Source organism: Triticum aestivum, chromosome 5D (genome assembly GCF_018294505.1).
Source record: "Triticum aestivum cultivar Chinese Spring chromosome 5D, IWGSC CS RefSeq v2.1, whole genome shotgun sequence".
Taxonomy (NCBI): domain Eukaryota; kingdom Viridiplantae; phylum Streptophyta; class Magnoliopsida; order Poales; family Poaceae; genus Triticum; species Triticum aestivum.
In genome coordinates, this window is record NC_057808.1 from 321,489,745 (window position 1) to 321,495,744 (window position 6,000).

Here is a 6,000-nt window from a genome sequence, read left to right on the forward strand (position 1 = left end):
GGCTAGTCGTTGGCCTTGGTGCTGACTTTTGCATGCCGTTTGGGTATCCAAACACCTTGTGGATAGCTTCCTTGGTAATATTGATTTTTTTGTCTTCGGTACCATCACCGAAGGTTATTGTCATGCTTTCTGTGTCCAGGTTGTCGTAGATGTGTGCTGCAAGCGGTCTGCAGATGGAGCCCGTTATTTTGCAGTTTTCTATGCTGCCAAATCCCGCCGTCCTAATATCTTGCTTGTGACGGTCTTTAAGTAAATTCCATGTTTCTTGACATGAGCGAATGCTGCCCCTGCCTTGATTTGGCATTTCTCTTCGTTTGTTTCTTGCTATTCTTCGTCAACTGTTGGTGCTGCCAATTCTTTTCCGCTTGTCTTTCTCCTCTTTCTGTCCTTCTTGCCTGATTTGGGCTGTTTCAGAAGAAAAAAAAGAAAGGGTTTTGTTAGAAAGGAATGTTAGATTCTGAGTGCTGAATAGTGGTATTCAAAATTAGTACATAAGTGTGTTTTTACATCGTCGTCATGTTCTGCGTTGCTGTCGTGCTCTTCGGCATCATCGCCGTCTGTAGGAATGAAATCTGCATCATGTTGTCTGTCATCGTCATCATCATTGGTATCTGAACCTTTGCTGTTGGTATCGTCTTGTTCTTTTTCTACCCTTTGTCGTTTGTTTTTCTTCTTGCGTTCACCTTCTTTCTTCGTGCCAGTTGGTGCTGTTGGCAGGAGTACCATTAGAGGTAATGGCTGATGCTGCAAGGTACTAGTGTCGACGATGTTTTCAGCATTGTCCTTTTGCTTTTGCCTTTTTTCTCCAGGAGTAAAAACAGTGCTGGTATCTGATTTTCTCTTTTTTTTGCTTGTTGCTAGATGTTTAATCCTGTTGAGCCTGGTGTAAGTTACCATTTCTGTCGCAGGTGGTTTGTTCTTCATGTTTTGTTCTGTGTCCTTTTCTGACGAATGAGGAGACATGCTATGTGTTTCTGCGCTTTCAATATCACCGTCTTCGTGTCCTGCATAATGACACAAAAAAGGATATTCTTTTGTCCGAAAATAATTGATACACATTTAAAGTATATATCTTCCATGATTATGCATAAGGAATGTGAAACTCCCAAGGGGATTTTTAGTTTTCTTTTTTTGGGTTAAGAAAGGTTATTACTACTGTTACCGATTGAGCTAATTAGGGGATGGAAAAAATATTAATTATGGTTATAAGTGCAGTTGGGGAAGTGAAGTTAGGGTGAAGCATTTTCTGAGACAAAAATGCACTCTGCAGGTGATATTTCATAATGGGAGGAATATCATCAAGGAGAGTTGAAGATTTATTGGGTAAGTTAAACTGTTTTTGAATTAAAAATAAGATAGTGTGCGAACATTTTTAATGTTTTCTATAAAGAAATATATATAAAGTGGCAGGTAGTTTTATTTGTAGACATAGTTAAGTTATTGTTGTCAAGGATAGCAGTTAAGTTATTAATGTCTCAATATAGTTTTTCGTAGATCGACAGTGGACACTTTTGCTCAAACCTTTGACAGGAGCTTGCTGGATTGCATGCTCTTCAGCAGGTTCTTCGTCAGTATTTTGCTGGGTGTTAGCTTCTTTGTGAGGATTTCTCACTGCTGCATAAAAAATGGGAATGTGTTAGAAGCAGAGTTGAGTGTCACAGAAAAAACCTGCGTGGTGTGAAAACAAATTTGTATGGATAGAGAGGCACGGGTTGTTTTACCCTAGAAGCACATGGTACACCTATTCCTTGTTCATGGTTTTTCACACCAGAGGCACTTAATTTAAAAAAACGGTTACATTGAAGGGACAAGGGATGTAGAAAATCTCGTACAGATATCAGGTTTGGCCTCTCAGGATGCTTCCAGGGTTTGGATCTATCGACGTATTCTAGTTAGTGATGTTTCCGGTTTAGTACCTTTGAGCACATATCGTATGGCGAAAATTCCAGGGCGGAGAGCAGTAGCATTTCTATTAAATCTCATCTCTGCGCTAGTTCAATTTGTTAGACAAATTGATTTAGGGTATTGGAAAACTCCTTGGTAGCGGTGGCTAGGGTTGCTGTTCCTGGAAGTGGAAAAATGACTACAATCTACCCGGTGGAATGGAATGGGATAGAATGATAATTACCTTCAATTACTTGTGTGGTGTTCTTCGCTTCCATCCGCTTATTGTGTCGTTGCTCTTTTTTTTGTTGCGATTTCCGCCGCCGCTGTTGAAGTCCTCGCCATCGGTCGCCGCAGCCGGCGGGGTTATTGGTGTTGTCGTGGGCAGTGTGTGGCTGTGTGTATGTCGGATTGGAGGGTGGTTGGCGAACGCAGTGGCGGTTGTCCGGTGACGCGAACTCGATTTTGAATTTGTGTTTGTGTGCAGAAGGAAGGAGGAGAGCGTGCGGGAGTGATGAAGGTTTCGAGATTTAATTTACGGAAGGGGAAGCAAGCTAGTAGAAGAGGGAGGGAGAGATGGAAACCATCGAACTATCTCTAATCTTCAACCGTCCATTTGAGCATCAAGATTCGTTATGCTTGGCTTGGGTTTTTTTGTGTGCTAGAGTATTATTTTTTTAGTGTTGAGACTGGTAGTGCTGAAGTGGAGCCTCTCTACAGGCATGTGGATGCAGGCACACGAGGCATGGAAGTGCAGGTTCTACAGGCACGTAGATGCAAGGATAGGAGGCATAGAAGTGTAGGTTCTACATGCAGTTAGAGAACCACGGGACAGGAAAGTGTCGCGTCAGGCACGCGGATGTAAGCATCGGAGGCACGGTAATGAAGCCAACACATGCACGAACATGCTGCTTCTCGAGGCACGGGTATCAACCCTGTGGATGTACAAGAGTGCGGTGGCAGAGGCATGTGTTAGAATGCTCGGTTAAAGAGGCACGGTTGTGAAGTCCCAGGAGCGACGCAGGCGTGGCAGTGGGACCACGTAAGAGTAACGGCGCATGTTACGTTAGGCACGTGAGGCACGTGGGTGCAGGCACGGAAGGCAGAAAGGTGAATCCACAACAGGCATGTACGTGTGCTTTCTCAAGTCACGGGTGTGCACTCTCTGGATGCACAAAAAGTGTGGCGGCAGAGGCATGGGTCCGACTACTCGGTTAGAGAACCACGGTTGTGAAGTCACGTGGGTGTGGCACTACGGGACACGTAAGAGTCGCGGCAAGTGTCACATTGCGCACGTGGGTGCAGGTACGTAAGGCACAAAAATGAAGGCACCACAGGCACGTACGCGCTCTCTAGATGCACAAAAAGTGTGGCGGCAGAGGCATGGGTCCGACTACACGGTTAGAGAACCACGGTTGTGAAGTCACGTGGGTGTGGCACTACGGGGCACGTAAGAGTCGCGGCAAGTGTCATGTTGCGCACGTGGATGTAGGCACAGGAGGCACGACATTCAAGGCAACGCAGGCACGGACTTGCAGTTTCTCGAGGCACGGGGTATCAATCGTGTGGATGCAAAAAGAGTGCAGTGGCAGACGCATGTGTCAGAATGCTTGGTTACAGAGGCACGGTTGTGAAGTCTCAGGAGCCACGCATGTCACGTTGCGCACGTGGGTGCAGGTACGTAAGGCACAGAAATGAAGGCACCACAGGCACGTACGTGCACGCTTTGGATGCACAAAAGTGTGGCGGCAGAGGCATGGGTCCGACTACTCGGTTAGAGAACCACGGTTGTGAAGTCACGTGGGTGTGGCAGTACGGGGCACGTAAGAGTCACGGCAAGTGTCGCGTTGCACACATGGATGTAGGCAGAGGAGGCACGACATTCAAGGCAACGCAGACACGGACTTGCGGCTTCTCGAGGCACAGGGTATCAACCGTGTGGATGCAAAAAGAGTGCAGTGGTAGACGCATGTGTCAGAATGCTTGGTTACAGAGGCACGGTTGTGAAGTCTCAGGAGCCACACACGTCACGTTGCGCACGTGGGTGCAGGTACGTAAGGCACAAAAATGAAGGCACCACAGGCACGTACGTGCATGCTTTGGATGCACAAAAGTGTGTCGGCAGAGGCATGGGTCCGACTACTCGGTTAGAGAACCACGGTTGTGAAGTCACGTTGGTGTGGCACTACGAGGCATGTAAGAGTCACGTCAAGTGTCACGCGACGCACGTGGATGTAGGCACAGGAGGCACGGATGCAGGTACAGGAGGCACTGAAGTAAAAACATTGCAGTGACGGACATGAGGCACTTAACTTGAAAACAGTTACAATCAAGGGACAACGGACAAAGAAAATCTGGTGTAATTACCAGGTTTGAGCTCTCAGTATGGTCGCAGTACTTGAATTGTTTGAGGTATTCCTGTTAGTGATTTGGCAGGTATAGTACATTTAAGCACATATCGTGTGGTGAAAATTCCGTGGCGGGGAGCTGTAGCGTTTCTATTAAATCTCGTGTGTAAGGTACTTCAATTTTTTAGACAAGTTGATTTTGGATTGTGCAAAACTCGGCTTTTGTGGTGGCTAGGGTTGCTGTCCTGGAAATGGATGAATCACTACGATCTACCTCGAGGAATGCAATGGGATAGATTGGTATTTACCTTCTATTGCTTGTGTTCGGCTTCTCGCCTCCATTGGTCTATTCTGTCTGTTCGTCTTTTTTTGTTGTGATCTCCGCCGCCGGTGTTGATGTCCTCGCTTTGTCGCCGCTGCGTGGGTACTTTGTGTTGTTGGGCGCATTGTTTGACGGTGTGTATCTCGAAGTGGGAGGGTGGTTGGCGAAGCGCGGTGGCGGTTGTTTTGTGAGGGGAACTCTACTTCGAATTTGGGCCCGTGTGTAGAACGGAGGAGGAGACCTTGTGTGAGCGCGGAATGTTTCGAGAGTTACTGTGGAAGAGAGGAAGCAAGAGAGTAGTGGAGGTGGGAGAGATGGAAATTATGGAACCGTCTGTAATCTTCGACGGTCTGATTTTAGCATCAAGATTCGTGCTGCCTGGCTGTGTTTTTTTGTTCGCTATAGCATCTTAATAGACGTGTGAGGCACGGAACACCAGGCTCTACAGGCACCGACGTTGGAATTATAGAGGCACTGGTATCAACTCTGTGGATGCACAAATGTGTGGTGGCAGGGGCATGCATCCGAAGACCCACTCAGAGAGTCACGGTTGTGAAGTCTTTAGAGTTACGAGTGTGTGTCACCACAGGCACGTGAGAGTCATGTGTCGGGAAGTGTGGTAGTAAAGGCATGGGTGCGAATACTACTCAGAGAGTATCGGTTGTGGGTCCACATGTGTGAAGTCTGTACAACATTGGTCGTGTGGTAGTAGCGGCGTGCGTCGGGAAAGGTGCGAGCAGTTCAACATAGTACATGCTTAGTAGCTGAACGAAGTGCACACTATCTAAGCATGCCAGTGCAGTATGTGCTTAAATGGTTTATGCAAAAACATTTGTTACGTGCTTAACCCGACGCTTTGATGGTTGCTTTTTCCCGGCAACCGCGAGCACTGCCACTCGGCGGTTGCCCCGACGCACAGCAACGGCGAGCGCATGTCTACCGCCCTCGCTACCACGACAAGGCCGTGTCCAACCGCCTCCTCCACGACCCAAACCTTGCCACAAAAGGGCAACTGCGCTTCCATAGCCGCTCAATTCTGAAAACACTATTGCCGCTCCATCTCAACTAGCAACTCCTCACAATCTCTGTGTCAAGGCCACCATCGCTGGAGGAGAGTAATGGCAGAGGAACCATCTGCCAAGCATCCCCGTGGTGAGACGTCCGACCAGAGCACCGAGGTCGAAGACGTTCAGGTCCCCGGTCAGAGCACGACTACAAAAGGCACCTCAAGGAGGTTGACATCCACGGCAAGGAAAAGATGGATGTCGTATGCACCAGCAATCCTGACGAAGCCGACGAGATGATCAGCAGGATCCTGAAGAGGGTCTGCGGCCTGTACCCTCAGTACACCGGCGTTGATGTCGAGTATACCAGGGAAGACGAACCTCCGCAAAGGGCAGCCGTTCTGCAGTTATGCATGGAGGAACTCTGTCTGGTATACCACTT